At 49.5% G+C, this 17,177-nt stretch overlaps 1 long non-coding RNA gene across 1 annotated transcript; it reads left to right on the plus strand.

Annotated features, from left to right (window-relative positions):
* Window positions 1-10,262: 10,262 nt before the first annotated feature.
* LOC110357137 (uncharacterized) lies at window positions 10,263-16,704 on the plus strand. Its single transcript, XR_010470182.1, has 4 exons — window positions 10,263-11,071; window positions 11,676-11,825; window positions 12,028-13,686; window positions 13,775-16,704. It is a non-coding gene; the product is annotated as an uncharacterized LOC110357137 (long non-coding RNA).
* Window positions 16,705-17,177: the final 473 nt, after the last annotated feature.

Below are 17,177 nucleotides of genomic sequence, written 5' to 3' on the forward strand. Positions count from 1 at the left end.
AGGGACCTTATTGTGGCCTTTCAGTAATTAAAAGCGGCCTATGAGAAAGATGGAGACAGACCTTTTAGCAGGCCCAGGCTGGATGGGGCTCTGAGCAACCTGATCTAGTTGAAGATGTCCCTGCTCATTGCAGGGGGTTGGACTAGGTGAGCTTTGAAGGCCCCTTCCAGTCCAAAGCATTCTATGATTCTGTGGTTCTCCTCTTCCAAGTGTGTTGCCACATGCCTCATGCAGTCCAATCTCCCTTCAAAAATCAACAGCATTACTGTGTTCATGCCATGAGTTGTTCTTACTGACTTTCAGAATTAACTAACATAATCCAAAATGCAAATGAACTAGTTCACACATCACCAGTAATTCAAGATACTAAAATGTTTCTCTAATTAGCCCTAAAAGTATCATAAGTCATCTTCAAAAATTAGGAGGCTTTCCTTCCAGTGGGTCACAGTCCACATCAGGATAAACCCCAACCACTGTGAAGAGGACAGTGTCCATGCTCAGCTGTGATGGGCATTTGCTGTCATCCTTCATCTTCCTCCTCAGAAGGAAACGACAATTCCAGCAACAGTGCTGAGAAGGAATGGTAGGAGCACCACATGATTTCATGATGGCCATTTGGTGATTGCACTAGAGATGTATTTATCCCTGAGCAGTGAGTTCTGTTTGGAAGCCAGCTGTCCTTATTGCATGGGGCCACTTCACTGAGGAACTTGTCTCTCTGGCTTTCAGTGCTGACTGGAATTGAACACTCCTGTGTCTGGAGACTCTGCTGCTCTTGTAGAAGATAGGTCTGGTAATTTCATTTGGCCAGTTGTTTAGTTAGCTTCAGAGTTCTTCATGTTAGGTGCCATCAGAGAGGAAAACAGGAGAACAGGCCTTTGCTGCTCTTTTACTTTAGTCAGAGACTTGCTGCACAAGCTTAGATAACTTACTTTCAACTACAAATGTGGCTAACAGGGAAACTAAGGTTTTGAAATATTTCTGTTTGGTGTCGTTATTTAATGTTATGTATCCTAAAAATGCTTATAGTTCTTCAACATAAGGTTTTCTTGAAATGTATTTTCTTGAAGATAAGACTACCTGTAGTCATATCCCACTCTAGCAAGCTTTTGTATGCTGGGTGAGCTTGTGAGCTTAAACACTTCTGGCTGAAAGTTGTTCTGTAGTGAGCAGTGTATTTGTGTCTGTTTTCTCTTTTAGAACATCCAAATTGCAGGCACAAAATGCAGCCATCTCTGGAGGTTTATTTTGCAATTACCTGCTGTATTTCTCTGTGACACGGTTGTACTCAGCAGCACTTGGGCCTTATTTATGCTAGAATTTAATTAAATTGCAAAGTTCTCAAAAATTAAAATGAGATACTGTGTAACACTCTCTATAAAACGCACCACCGCAGACTGCCTGTAGGTGTCAGTCGAACATAACTGCTTCGGTTTTTTGCATTTTATGCTTTTCATGTACAGACTGCACAGATGTTTACAGAAGGGCTGAGTACTGGTACTTGACACGTACTTCAGATGGAGCTGTAGCTGCTCAGCACTTTTCAGAAGCAAGATCCAGATGTGCAGGACTCAAGAGAGCATTATAAGCCCCAATTTTAATGGGTAGCTAATAGGAGAGGTTTTAACAATTCACTGCGCACTATACATATACTGTGGTATTGTTTTCCTCCTTCTAGATGATTCTATTGAAGTCCTTGCATGCAAAGTGGAGTGTGAGAGTCATCTGACACCCATTATAGGAGGCTTTATTGTTGAGAAATTTGTGGCCACCATGTACCATTGCTTGCAGTTTGCTTAGTATAAATGTAAGTAGTGACTTAATGTGCTTAAGTAACATTAGGATGATGTGCAACAGTTAGCATTCATAATCTTTTCCCAATGTACATAGTGGCCTCCAGAATCTGCAGTTTAACCTGTTCCAGGACAGAAAGTCTGGGCTGCCTGATGTCTCTTTTCTCCCTATGTAACTGTAGCTAACAGGCAAAGGAGAGAAATGTTATCTATAGAGCCTGTGCTCATCAAATTGTCCACAACAAAATAAATCGCTGAATATTAGTCTCATAAGGGCTGGATTATGCTCAGGGCAGGCACCTCTGTTTGAAGTTATGCACGGTTGTGACTGATCTCCACTTGGGTGTAGAAAAAATGAGGCAGTTTCAGAGTGTGATATGATCCATCTCTGTCCTTCATTCTGTATATGATACCTACTGCCAGCACATTTGATAGGTAAATCATTCCACAAATGTTGTAGTTTCTTGAGGAACTACTTGCCCTTTACAGAACACATGTGGCCCTTACAGCTGCTCCTGCAGGCTCCGACATCAGAGGGCAGGCACATCCAGCCATGTAGCACCAAGCCACGAGTGACACTTGCTTCTGTTGTTTAGCTACACATTTTACACATTTACTGTGTTGGTTCTAGCACAAAGAAGTGGCTTTTGCTTTTCTCGCTTTTTAATAAATACCCCAATAGGGATCACCAAGCTGCACGCTGATGCCTCACTGGTACTGGGATACTGGCACCACAGGAGGGCCAGGGGCTCTCAGGAACCCTCCAAAGAGCAGCAGCCTTCAAGCAGTGCTGCCCCCACAGCCAACACTAGTCAGAGCTGGGCATCTGCATCAACCTCGGGCAGGCCAGGCAGGAAGATCAGCCGCTGTCAAGCCACAGATGAGCCTGTCTTCCCACCCTGCATCCGCACCCTTCATGAAGGGGTCATCTCCTCTGCCCTGAGGAAGAGGTGAGGAGAGGGGCTGCCATCTTCTCACCGGTAGTTCCAGTGCACCAGGAGAAGTCCCTCGGAGCCACTGTAGACCACAGGACACCACAGAAACAAGTATTTCCATGAGTGATATTCTGCCAATTTTTATGGTGGTTTCGTATAGCCTATGTGAAGTACTTGTGGCAACAAAAACAGTGTTGGCATTTGATTGGGCCCGGTCACATGCAACCATGGGTTTCCCTCATCCTTCTCTTCAACAGTTCCCAGTTATGGAGCTTGGGACAATCAGAGGGTGTTCGAGAAGGCAGGAGCTGCTGCAAGAACCTCTACCTTTGCTACGGGGTTCACGTGTGCTCTGCACTGCAGAGACTCCCTGCACGTGGAAGGGCTTTCCTTGGCGGCTTTTGCACAGCTGACAGAAAAGGGACCTGTGCTGGTTTGGGCTGAGACTGAATTAATTTTCTTCACAGTAGCTACTAGTTTGGGGCTGTGTTTTGGATTTGTGCTGAAAACAGAGTTGATAATACAGGGATGTTCTCATTACTGAGCAGTGCCTACACAGAGTCAAGGCATTTTCGGCTTCCCACAGTACCCACCATCAAGCAGGCTAAGGGTGCACAAGAAGCTGGGAGAAGGCATAGCCAGGAGAGCTGACCCCAACTGACCAAAGGGATATTCCATGCTCCACAATAAAAGGTGAGGGAAGAGAAAGGAAGGGGTGGATGTTCGCAGTTACGGCGTTTGTCTTTCCAAGTAACGGTGACACGTGATGGAGCCTGGCTTTCCTGGGGATGGCTGAGCACCAGCCTGTGCCTGGGAAGTAGTGAATTAATCCCTTGTTTTGCTTTGCTTGCACGTGCGGCTTTTGCTTTAAAGTGTCTTTATCTCAATCCATGAGTTTTTCTCAGTTTTACTCTGCTGGTTCTCTACCCCATCCCACAGGGCAAGAGTGAGCGACCAGCTGCTTGGTGCTTAGTTGCCTACTGGGGTTAAACCACAAGGGGAACATATTAGAGACTTGGAGACAAAGCTGTATGAGGTATGCTTTTTATTCAGCCTGCTCTTTTGGAACTGTTCTATTACTTCTCTTATTAGGTGAGATTCAAGGATCTCATTTTCTTACATGCTCTAGCTTCTCACATTCCTTTCCCTCTTGCTGTCATCCTCCATCACCTCTGTTCTGACCTCTTGACACATTCTGCAATTCTCACCTCTCAGGCTTTTCTCTGCTCCACGAGTCCCTGTAAATCACAGACAGGGACACACCTGAAAGCAGATCACTGCCGGAGCTGAGCAGGTGCAGAGAGTTACTCAATTGCCCGAGTGGTGGGGCAGCCCAGCTCACAAGAACTCGGACACTTGGGGTAAAGATCCCGCTGAAAATCTCTGTCACAACCCGTGCTTTACACTCACTCCGCAAAGTCCCGCCGGCCGAGCAGGAGCTGGACCCAGACCCGACCAATCGCTACCGCCTCCCGCAGAGACCAACCCAGCAGCCCCGACGAGCGGATGGCAGAGCCGTCGCTCCTCGGCCCCTCCCCGTGTTCCGCGAAGCGCGGGAACGAGCGGGAGTCGCAACAAATGGGTGTCGCAGGAGTTGTCCGTGTTGGCTGGGTAACAATAGAGAGTTAAGGGAAAAACTCTTCCCACCCCCCGCCCCTTCTTCTCCAGCCGGGCAGCCTCCTGGAGCTGCCACCGGTACAACTGTTGCGAACAGCCCGGTGGCCCCCATGTGCCACCCCAACCTTAAATCGGTCTTCTTGTTGTGTGGAGTGGCGGGTGGAGGGGGTTGATGTGCAGCATGTCACAGCTGTTTTATGAGCTCTTTTTAATTTTTTTTTTTTTCCCCAGATTTGGTCATGAATTCATGAGAGGGCTATTGCAAAAAGGATTTTTTTCTAAGCCCTTTAGCAAATATATAATCAGCCTCGAGCCAAAAAAAACCCACCAGCTGTTCAAACATGCTTTGGCTGCTTAATGCTACAGCATTAAAGAAAATTGGTGTTTTGATTTCTAGAGCCATTCTGTGACAAGTCAGATTCCAGAAGAACTGAGCCTTAATAAGCTCTGTCCTCTGCCTCGGAGAGTAATGCTGCCTGCAAAAGTGCCCCCACCTCTCAGAGCAGGGACAGCTGCTGGTGTCACGGGGCGGCAGGCTGGGGTCTCAAACGAGCTGAGTTCCCAGGTAACTTCCGACTCTTGGGCTTTCTGCTCCTGAACGGAAATACAACTTTTGAAACCACCTGATGACACTGCCCTGCTGGGCTGGGCACAGGAGCCCTTCACTGTGACCATGGCAGGGCGGTGCAACACTGGGGTGACTTGCTGCAGGGCTGGTGTGTCATCGTGCAGCAGAGGGGGATGAAGTGCCAGCTGGGACACTGACAGTGACTGCTCCAGAGACCCCAGGAGACCCAAGGACACTGATGGGGCTTGCCTTCAAGGGAAAAGCTTTACACATTGCACAAATCTGACGTTTTCTTTCTCTCGCCTTCCCCATATCTATATGTATACAGACTAGACAGTTAATAGAAACATGTACATATAGAAAATAAAAACTATAAATGCATATGCACAGAAGCCCACTGGAGACCACTGGAGACTGCAGGAAACCGTCAGAGACTGAAGGACACTGGAGAACGTGGGAGACCAAAGGACACCGCTGGATCAGCACCTTGATATTGAAAAAGGACAAGCTTTTTCACATCTCACAAATACTTAAGACTATTTCTTTCTCTCACCCTCTATAAAAAATAGAAATACAGTACATGAGGAAGGGAAAAAAAGTCTTCTTTTTGTCTTAAAATCATTACAATGCCATCTGCAACAATAATAGATTTTAACATTAAAAGAAACATGCTCCTAGTGAGGCAGCTAGTAATAAAACACAAAAGATCTGTATCAGTTCTAGGGTACCATTGTATCTGCTGAGACTGCGGTTTTGGTAGATATACGTTTGCGAATATATAGGCTGCACGAGAGTTTGTTGATAGAAACTGGAAAACTTTGATTGTTTTTCCTCAGTTAACTTATTTTTTCCCCTTTCCTCTTCTTCCCATCCCTGTTTAGGCTTATAACCTTCCCAAAGCTATTGCAGCAGCTCACACATTAATTCTGACACAATTCTTAGAGGCTCAATAGACTTTTTGTTTTAACATTGTAAGTGACTTAAGCTTTTGTAACGCTTGATGCAAAGCTTGATTCAAAAGGGACTGCAACTCATTGCAGGACCATGTATTAAAAAGATTGCCAACTTGTAACTTGTACCGTGTGTGGTTTCACCTGAACTAAGTTTCCAAGCCTCGGCCACTCAACTCCCCTCTAATTTATGGGGACGGGACACCCTGTGGCCCCTGCGCAGCAGCCTGAGGACGCCAGGCCCTCTCCTCCCCTCTGTCCCTCTGGGCTCTTGCCGGCTGTGGGGACAACACCACTGGCAGGGAGCTGAGCAGCTGGAGGGTCACAGAGACCCGCCGAACCTCCTGGGACACTGTGGCCACTGTCCCGTTAGGGGGCCCCAGGCCTGGCAGCAGAAGGGTGCTGGAGCCCCAGGCACACAGGGGCAGCTCTGCCTGAGGGGCAGCATTTCTCCCTGGAGAGCAAAATGTCCCCACAATGGGGCCTTCATGGCCTTGTGGGCCACCATGCCGGCCACCGCAGCGTTCGTTGGGGACGCCACCAGCCTCCGTTATGGCAGGAACAGCACAGCTCTGCCAGCTGCGCCACCGTTGGATCATCCCTGGAGAAGAGAGCTCTGAGAAAAATGCGCCTCATCGAGCAGAGGAAGGAAAAGGAGGTGCAGGGAACCTCTGAAGATAGCTCCGCCGCCCAGAAAACAGCAGCTGCATGTCAGGAGCAGCAGCAGCTCCCGCAGGCAAGAGAAGCCCATAGAGGTTGACCCTCCCCGGCAAGAAGAGGAGCCAATGGAGGTGGATCCCCCGCGGGAGGAAGAAGAGGAGCCCATGGACGTGGATCCACCTCAGGCAGGGCTGCTGGGGCACAACACCAGCATGGCCGGAATGCCTCCAGCGCCGTGGTGCCCAAAGCGCCGCCAGACAGCTGGGGGCTCTCCCAGAGCCCCCAAACAGGCACCTGGCCGCAAGCGGCGCCACCCCTGCATCCACCACTAGCCGGAAGGGGCAGCACAGCCACCTCCGGGGGATGGGCCGGACCAGCAGCCGCTGTGGAGCCACAGGTGAGCCCGGCTTCCCAGCCCGCACAACCGGCCCTCCTGCCGGGGCATCTCCTCTGCCCTGCGGCCTGGGGAAGAGGCGAGGAGAGTCGCTGCCATCTTCTGGTCGGCAGCCCCAGAGCACGAGGAGGAGTCCTTAGGAGCCACCACACACTGGGGGACAGCGCCACAGACACCAGGACACCCAAGGACACCACTGGAGCTGGAGCTGGAGCTTGCCTTCAAGGGAAAAGATTTTCACATTCCACAGATAATCCCGACTTTTTCTTCTCTCGCCTTCTCCCTATGCATGTGTCTACAGACTAGATAGTTAATAGAAACACGTACATAAATACGTAAAATAAAAGGTATAAATGCGTGTGCACAGCAGCCCGCTGGAGACTGTCGGAGACCGAAGGACACCGCTGGAAACCACAGGGCACCACTGGGGAACGTGGGAGATCAAAGGACACCGCTGGAACTGCACCTTGCCATTGAAAAAGGACAAGCTTTTTCACATTTCACAAATACCTAAGACTCTTTCTTCCTCTCACCCTCTATGAAAAATAGATACGCAGTACAGGAGGAAGGGGAAAAAAGTCTTCTTTTTAACTTAAAATCGTTACGATGCTCTCTGCAACAATAATAGATTTTAACATTAAAAGAAACGTGCTCCTAGTGAGGCAGCTAGTGATAAAACACAAAAGATTTGTATCAATTCTAGGGTACCTTTGTATCTGCTGAGACTGTGGTTTTGGTAGATGTACCTTTGAGAACATATAGGCTGCACAAGAGTTTGTTGATAGAAGCTGTGAAATTTTGATTTTTTTTCCCCAGTTAACTTATTTTTTCCCCTTTCCTCTTCTTCCCATCCCTGTTTAGGCTCATAACCTTCCCAAAGCTATTGCAGCAGCTCACTCATTTTTTCTGATACGATTCTTAGAGGCTCAATAGACTTTTTGTTTTAACATTGTAAGTAACTTAAGTTTTAGTAACTCTTGATGCAAGGCTTAATTCAAAAGGGACTGCAACTCATTGCAGGACCATGTATTAAACAGATTGCCAACTTGTAACATGTACCATGTGTGGTTTCACCTGAACTAAGTTTCCAAGCCTCAGCCGCTCGTTTCCCCTCTAATTTATGGGGACGGGACACCCCGTGGCCCCTGCGCAGCAGCCTGAGGACGCCAGGCCCTCTCCTCCCCTCTGCCCCTCTGGGCTCTTGCCGGCTGTGGGGACAACACCACTGGCAGGGAGCCGAGCAGCTGGAGGGTCACAGAGACCCCCCGAACCTCCTGGGACACTGTGGCCGCTGTCCCGTGAGGGGAGCCCAGGCCTGGCAGCAGGAGGGGCCTGTAGCCCCGGGCACACAGGGGCAGCTCTGCCTGAGGGGCAGCATTTCTCCCTGGATGGTAAAATGTCCCCGCAATGGGGCCTTCATGGCCTTGTGGGCCACCATGCCGGCCACCGCAGCGTCCGTTGGGGACGCCCACCGGCCTCCGTTATGGCAGGTGGAGCACAGCTCTGCCAGCTGAGCCACCGTTGGATCATCCCTTGAGAAGAGAGCTCTGAGAAAAATGCGCCTCATCGAGCAGAGGAAGGAAAAGGAGGTGCAGGGAACCTCTGAAGATAGCTCCGCCGCCCAGAAAACAGCAGCTGCATGTCAGGAGCAGCAGCAGCTCCCGCAGGCAAGAGAAGCCCATAGAGGTTGACCCTCCCCAGCAAGAAGAGGAGCCAATGGAGGTGGATCCACTTCAGGCAGGGCTGCTGGGGCACAACATCAGCATGGCCGGGCTGCCTCCAGCGCTGTGGTGCCCGAAGCGCCGCAGGACAGCTGGGGGCTCTCCCAGAGCCCCCAAACAGGCGTCTGGCCACAAGCGGCGCCACCCCTGCATCCACCACTAGCCGGAAGGGGCAGCACAGCCACCTCCAGGGGATGGGCTGGACCAGCAGCTGCTGTGGAGCCACAGGTGAGCCCGGCTTCCCAGCCCGCACAACCGGCCCTCCTGCCGGGGCATCTCCTCTGCCCTGCGGCCTGGGGAAGAGGCGAGGAGAGTCGCTGCCATCTTCTGGTCGGCAGCCCCAGAGCACGAGGAGGAGTCCTTAGGAGCCACCACAGACCGCGGGACAGCGCCACAGACCCCAGGACACCCGAGGACACCACTGGAGCTGGAGCTTGCCATCAAGGGAAAAGATTTTCACATTCCACAGATAATTCCGACTTTTTCTTCTCTCGCCTTCTCCCTATGCATGTGTCTACAGACTAGACAGTTAATAGAAACACGTACACATATAGAAAATATAAGCTATAAGTGCGTGTGCACGGAAGCCCACTGGAGACTGTCTGAGACCGAAGGACACCGCTGGAAACCACAGGGCACCACTGGGGAACGTGGGAGACCAAAGGACACCGCTGGAACTGCACCTTGCCATTGAAAAAGGACAAGTTTTTTCACATTTCACAAATACCTAAGACTCTTTCTTTCACTCAACCTCTATAAAAAATAGATATGCAGTACAGGAGGAAGGGAAAAAAAGTGTTCTTTTTAACTTAAAATCGTTATGATGCTCTCTGTAACAATAATAGACTTTAACATTAAAAGAAACGTGCTCCTAGTGAAGCAGCTAGTAATAAAACACAAAAGATTTGTGTCAGTTCTAGAGTACCGTTGTATCTGCTGAGACTGTGGTTTTAGTAGATGTACGTTTGCGAATATATAGGCTGCATGAGAGTTTGTTGACAGAAACTGGGAAACTTTGATATTTTTTTTCCCCAGTTAACTTTTCTTTTCCCCTTTCCTCTTCTACCCATCCCTGTTTAGGCCTATAACCTTCCAAGAGCTATTGCAGCAGCTCACTCATTTCTTCTCATATAATTCTTAGAGGCTCAACAGACTTTTTGTTTTAACATTGTAAGCATGTTAAGCTTTTGTAACGATTGATGCAAGGCTTGATTCAAAAGGGACTGCAACTCATTGCAGGACCATGTATTAAACAGATTGCCAACTTGTAACTTGTACCGTGTGTGGTTTCACCTGAACTAAGTTTCCAAGCCTCGGCCACTCAACTCCCCTCTAATTTATGGGGATGGGACACCCTGTGGACCCTGCGCAGCAGCCTGAGGACGCCAGGCCCTCTCCTCCCCTCTGTCCCTCTGGGCTCTTGCCGGCTGTGGGGACAACACCACTGGCAGGGAGCCGAGCAGCTGGAGGGTCACAGAGACCCCCCGAACCTCCTGGGACACTGTGGCCGCTATCCCGTGAGGGGACCCCAGGCCTGGCACCAGGTGGGTGCTGGAGCCCCGGGCACACAGGGACAGCTCTGCCTGAGGGGCAGCATTTCTCCCTGGATGGTAAAATGTCCCCGCAATGGGGCCTTCATGGCCTTGTGGGCCGCCATGCCGGCCACCGCAGCGTTCGTTGGGGACGTCAGCAGCCTCCGTTACGGCAGTTGGAGCACAGCTCTGCCAGCTGAGCCGTCATCGGATCACGCTCAGAGAGAAGAGTCCGGAGAAGACAGCGCCGCATCGAGTGCAAGAAGGAAGAGGAGGTTCAGAGAACCCCTGAGGATGGCTCTGCCGCCCAAAAAATAGCGGCCCCCTGTCGGGAGCAGCAGCACCTCCTGCAGGCAAGAGGAGCCCATGGACGTTGACCCACCCTGGCAAGAGGAGGAGCCCATGGAGGTGGATCCGCCTCGGGAGAAGGAGGAGCCCATGGACGTGGATCCACCTCAGGCAGGGCTGCTGGGGCACAACACCAGCATGGCCGGAATGCCTCCAGCGCTGTGGTGCCCGAAGCGCCGCAGGACAGCCGGGGGCTCTCCCAGAGCCCACAAACAGGCGCCTGGCCACAAGCGGCGCCACCCCTGCAGCCGCCACTAGCCGGAAGGGGCAGCACAGCCACCTCCAGGGGATGGGCTGGACCAGCAGCTGCTGTGGAGCCACAGGTGAGCCCGGCTTCCCAGCCCGCACAACCGGCCCTCCTGCCGGGGCATCTCCTCTGCCCTGCGGCCTGGGGAAGAGGCGAGGAGAGTCGCTGCCATCTTCTGGTCGGCAGCCCCAGAGCACCGGGAGGAGTCCTTAGGAGCCACCACAGACCGCGGGACAGCGCCACAGACCCCAGGACACCCGAGGACACCGCTGGAGCTGGAGCTGGAGCTTGCCTTCAAGGGAAAAGGTTTTCACATTCCACAGATAATTCCGACTTTTTCTTCTCTCGCCTTCTCTCTATGTATGTGTATTCGGACTAGATAGATAATAGAAACACGTACATATAGAAAATAAAAGCTATAAATGCGTGTGCACGGAAGCCCACTGGAGACTGTCGGATACTGAAGGACACCGCTGGAAACCACAGGGCACCACTGGGGAACGTGGGAGACCAAAGGACACCGCTGGAACTGCACCTTGCCATTGAAAAAGGACAAGTTTTTTTACTTTTCACAAATACCTAAGACTCTTTCTTTCTCTCACCCTCTATAAAAAATAGATATGCAGTACGGGAGGAAGGGGAAAAAAGTCTTCTTTTTAACTTAAAATCGTTACGATGCTCTCTGCAATAATAATAGATGTTAACATTAAAAGAAACATGCTCCTAGTGATGCAGCTAGTAATAAAACACAAAAGATTTGTATCAGTTCTAGGGTACAACTGTATCTGTAGAGACTGTGGTTTCAGTAGATGTCCCTTTGCGAATATATAGGCTGCACGAGAGTTTGTTGATAGAAACTGGGAAACTTTGATTTTTTTTCCCCTTTCCTCTTCTTCCCATCCCTGTTTAGGCTCATGACCTTCCAAGAGCTATTGTAGCAGCTCACACATTTCTTCTGAAGGATCCAGATGCTGAAATGATGCAAAGAAATGCGGCCTACCGTCGGAGCAGACCTGATGCTGAGGAGCAAATTAAAGCCTTGGAGACAAAACCTTATGATGTATGCTTTTTATTCAGAGTATCTTCTTTAGGAACCCTTCTTTTACTGTTCTGATAGGGTGAGATTCAAGGGTCTCGTTTGCTTAGGTGTTCTGTGCTCCTCCTGTCCTTTCCGTCATGCTCCTTTCCTCCATGATCTCCATTGTGTCTTCTTATTGCATTCAGTAATTCTCATCTATGGCATTTTGTTTTTTTCTTCCCAGGTTTGGTCATGAATTCGTGACTGGGCTGCTGGAAGAAGGACTATTTTGTAGCCCTTTAGCAACCATATCATCAGCTTGGAGCCAAACAACTGCCAGCTGTTCAAACACGCTTTGCCTGCTTAATGCTACTGCATTAAAGAAAATTGGTATTTTGAGTTGTAGAGTCATTGCACATTGTGTGATGCTGGGCTGGGCACAGGAGCCCTTCGCTGTGACCAGGGCAGGGAGATGCAACGCTGGGCTTGACTCGCTGCGGAGCTGCAGGGCTGCTGTGTCATCGTGCAGCAGAGGGGGATGAAGTGCCAGCTGGGGCAGTGACAGTGACTGTGCCAGTCAGCGCAGGGCAGGCAGATCGCAGGAACAACCACAAAGCCACACATGAAATGCAAAGAGTGCATGTATTTTCGTTACCTCGCCAGCCACAGCATCCCCAAAGCAGCACCAGGGTATTGGCACAGAAGCTGTGACGCAGGCTTACGTGATGGCTGGGAACCCTGATCTTCAACTCAAAGAGTTGCTTCACGGGCAGGGGGTTTAGGTCCCTTAGAAAGAGGTGACCTCTTGTGCATTGAGACCCCACTCCTTTAGTCACTTAACTGAGAAGCTCCAGAAAGCCGCCCGTCTGCACCCAACGCATGACTGACATTTGGTTCCTCAGCAGAGTTCCCCGCTGCTGTTAATTGCCAACCCCGACAGAATGACTCCCCTACTCTAGGGCCTGCCTGATTCCCTGCAGCTTCGTGCTGTACAGCTGCAAGATCATCTGCCCGATGCTTTAGCCCCTAAAGATGGGGGGTGGACTGGAGATGCAGCAGCATCGACCTGGGGGCAAGAGGTGCAAAAACTGGGTGGATGTGGGAGACGGATGGGGTCGATTGGCCCTAATGCTGAACAAAAGACCACGGTGAGGTGGGCTGAAAATCATGAGGGGCCACCTTCTGCTCCATGAGCCTCAAGGGCCAAGAGAAACCTACTGTGGCTGGAGGGAATAAAAAAGGGATCTCATGGACTGTATGCCCACTGGGGCTGTGGAAGAGATTGTTGGAGCTTGGGAAACAAAGGGAATATAACTTCCTTGATCTTCAGAGGGGAAATTGGACGTGCTGTTCCCAGTAAGTGAGCCAGGGGACGACCAGTGGTCCCATTTAAGAATTCTCGTGGAAAATAAGATAAGGGACTTGTTGATTACTTTTCCCCTTGGCCCCTTTTAAACCCCAGTCAAACCAGTCAGGTAAGGGAAGCCAGTTTGCTGCTGGGGTGGTTCAAGACTAGGCCAAAAATGAAGGAATTCAATGGGTTTTCCACACTCCCTAGTATCCCCAAACCAATGGGTTGTAAAGCAATCAAACATGCTCCTGAAAAAAAAAGTGCTTAAACCTCATGAGCCTGGATGGGTGTCACAATTATGGGATACTGTTTTCCATGTTAACAGTCTATGGGCGGCCAGTGGTTGTCCCCAACTTAACCGCTTTCTGTCCCCAAGCCCCCTCTATTCTTCCAGGGAAGAAGGAGAACAAGGACCCATGGCCCCGCTCCACTACACCAGACAACCTGTCGTCACAGAACTACCCACCCTTGGCACTGTATATGTCTTGGGAGAAATAAATTTGCAAGTTTGACAAGTGTGAAAGATGACTTTGCAAAATCTGTTGGCTTTAGGTATGTCACTGATGAAAGAATGTGAGGCCCATAAACAGGGCCAAGTTCATGAGGAGAGGGTCACTCTGTCTCTCTCTCTTTCTCTCAGGACTGATGACCTCTTCATCTCACTCTTCCTCCTTTCTCTTCAAGTTGTTAGGCAGCGTAAGGCTTACCCCACTGTAAAGTTGGTGTTTGGGTGAATCCGTGTAGCTTATTGAGGTAAGTGCATCATTTGGGTTAAGACATAATTCTTAGAGGCTCAACAGACTTTTTGTTTTAACATTGTAAGCATGTTAAGCTTTTGTAACGATTGATGCAAGGCTTGATTCAAAAGGGACTGCAACTCATTGCAGGACCATGTATTAAACAGATTGCCAACTTGTAACTTGTACCGTGTGTGGTTTCACCTGAACGAAGTTTCCAAGCCTCAGCCGCTCGTTTCCCCTCTAATTTATGGGGACGGGACACCCCGTGGCCCCTGCGCAGCAGCCTGAGGACGCCAGGCCCTCTCCTCCCCTCTGTCCCTCTGGGCTCTTGCCGGCTGTGGGGACAACACCACTGACAGGGAGCCGAGCAGCTGGAGGGTCACGGAGACCCCCCGAACCTCCTGGGACACTGTGGCCGCTATCCCGTGAGGGGACCCCAGTCCTGGCACCATGAAGGGGATGGAGCCCCGGGCACTCAGGAGCAGCTCTGCCTGAGGTGCCTGAGGTGCAGCATTTCTCACTGAAGAGCAAAATGTCCCCACAATGGGGCCTTCATGGCCTTGTGGGCCACCATGCCGGTCACCGCAGCGTCCGTTGGGGACTTTACCAGCCTCCGTTATGGCAGTTGGAGCACAGCTCTGCCAGCTGAGCCACCGTTGGTTCATCCCTGGAGAGAAGAGTTCAGTGAAGACAGTGCCACATCAAGGCAAAGAAGCAAGAGGAGGTTCAGGGAACCTCAGAAGATGGCTCAACTGCCCAGAAAATGGCAGCTGCCTGTTGCGAGCAGCAGCAGCAGCTCCCACAGCATTGCTAATTTGGTCGTTTCTTCTCATAACTGGTATTCTGTTATTCATATACTGTTTATATAAACGGTGTTCTCTTGCTTGTATTTCTATCAATATGTGCAAGTATAAGATTATACAGAATACATCACTGTAAAATCTTTTAACCTTGCAGAACCATTTATTGCAAATAGATTACACCTGGATGCATTCTCAGCATAAAAGGGAATAAAATGTCTCTACTTTTACATATCAAGTACCTTTAATAAATGTGAAGAAAGGCACCACTCTTGATGGCTGCTGAATCAATTTCTTTATCCAAATTTATCTATATACGTACAAATTATTATGAAATGCAATGTGTTTTATATCTACATTTCACTAATTAAAAAATCCTTTAATGTTTCTAATGCATGTGAGCTTGATCTGTTGCATCCAACCCTGTTTTTAGAAAGTTGCAGTCCACAGCAATACTGATGACATAACTGTCTTTTCCAATAAAAAGATGGCCGCACAAAACAAAGATTCTCCCCTGCAGTGTTATTTCCTGGAAAGAAGGGAAAACTCCTGGACAAAAACCTGGAAATAATGTTTCTTTTTCTCTTGTAAAGCCTCTACGAGCTACAGTGGGTCAGACACTATTTTAAAATTTTCATAGATACATTTTTCCTTCTCTCTATAGTGCAATGGTTCAGGATTGCTAAACTGAACACTAAGAATGAGAACAGCACAGTGTTTTAGCTTGGCTGACAACCAGATGAACACTGACAAAATATCTCACGCATCTGAAGGCCTTTTGTCAGGGTATGCTCTTCTTATGTATCTTCACTTCCAGCATCCAGTTTCTACATTTTGAGGGCCAAAGGAATTTCTGAATTTCATCCTTTCCAGGATATCTTTTGCGTGATGAGAGAGGCAGTATTTTCTTACATGCCGGCGTTTCTTGCCATGCAGAGCCACAGATGACTTTCATGGTCCCTTCCAACGCCTTCCCATCCCCCAAAAAAACACTTTGGGCCCTTTTTCCCAGGCGATGAGGGGCGCAGCCACGGGGTGCAGGCAAGGGGACCCACCAGCCCTCCCCGCCACCGGCCCAGCATGCACCCGGGGAGGCTCACGGACACCAGCTCCCAGGCTCCTGCCGCTCTGTCCATCACCCAGCCTCTGGTCTGCACCCGCCAGAAATCGGCTGATCCCCTCCCCCCAAAAAAAGCATTTCCCATGAGTTTATCGGTAGGATAAGCACAAAGGACCAGCGTCCTGGTTGTACCCATTCATGGTGAGAGACCACCAAGTTTCTGAGCAGCTTGAAAGATCCCACTCTACTCAGTGCTTGCCACAGCACACGTGGAATATTGTGTTCAGTTTTCATCCCTGCTATACATAAAAGGTGCAGGCAGACTGGAGAAGGTCCAGAAAAGTGCCACAAAGATGAGCAAAGGACTGGGAAGTTGCCATGTGAGGAAAGGCTGAGGAAACTGGGCTTGTTCAGCCTTGAGAAAAGAAGGCTTAGGGGAGACCTTATCACCCTGTTCCAGTATTTAAAGGGTGGCTATGAAGAAGATGGAGACTTCCTTTGTAAAAGGAGTCATGTGGAAATGAGAAGGGGTGATGGGTACAAGTTACTCCTGGGGAGATTCAATCCGAAATAACAGGGAATTTTTTCACTATGAGAACAATCAGCCATCGGAATAATCTCCCCAGGCAAGTGATTGATTCCCCAACATTGGACAGTTTTAAGATTCATCTGGAGAGGGTGCTGGGCCATCTTGTCTAAACTGTGTTTTGCCAAGAAAGGTTGGACCAGATGATCCTTGTGGTCCCTTCCAACCTGGTATTCTATGATTCCATGATTCTATGATCCTTACTGCATACCACTGCACACTCTGAGTGTGCCTCTGATATATTTTATATCCCACTAGAGCCAAAAGGGGCTTTGCAGGGGACCCGTATGATGGAGTAGATGCTATGCCAGCACAGGTCCTGAACAGCAGCTTCAAAAAGAGCATCTCAGGTTAGAGTAACTCACCTGACTAGATTCAACTGAAAATGCATCCAATACATGAGATCCATGTGTATTATTTTAGAAAACAAACTTAAACTGCATGGGAATTTCACAAGAAACTGCAGTTATGGAAACAGCAAAAGACATGGAAAGGAGTACATGACATTTTCAGATAGTAGTCAGTTAAAAGAACAGAGTAAATAAGCTTCATTGAAAGAGCTGGGTCTCTTCACTCTGGAGAAGAGAAGGGCATCACATCAATATTTATAAATATCTCAAGGGTGGATGTCAAGAAGATGGGACCGGACTCTTTTCAGTGGTGCCTAATGGTAGGATGAGGGGCAACAGGCACAGACTGAAGTACAGGAGATTCCATCTGAATATGAGGAGAAACTTCTTTACCTTGAGGGTGCCAGAGCACTGGAACAGGCTGCCCAGGGAGGTTGTGGAGTCTCCTCTGGAGACATTCGAGACCCGCCCGGACATATTCCTGCACAATCTGCTCTGGGTGAACCT

The sequence above is a fragment of the Columba livia genome, chromosome 2, assembly GCF_036013475.1.
Source record: "Columba livia isolate bColLiv1 breed racing homer chromosome 2, bColLiv1.pat.W.v2, whole genome shotgun sequence".
In the NCBI taxonomy this organism is placed as follows: domain Eukaryota; kingdom Metazoa; phylum Chordata; class Aves; order Columbiformes; family Columbidae; genus Columba; species Columba livia.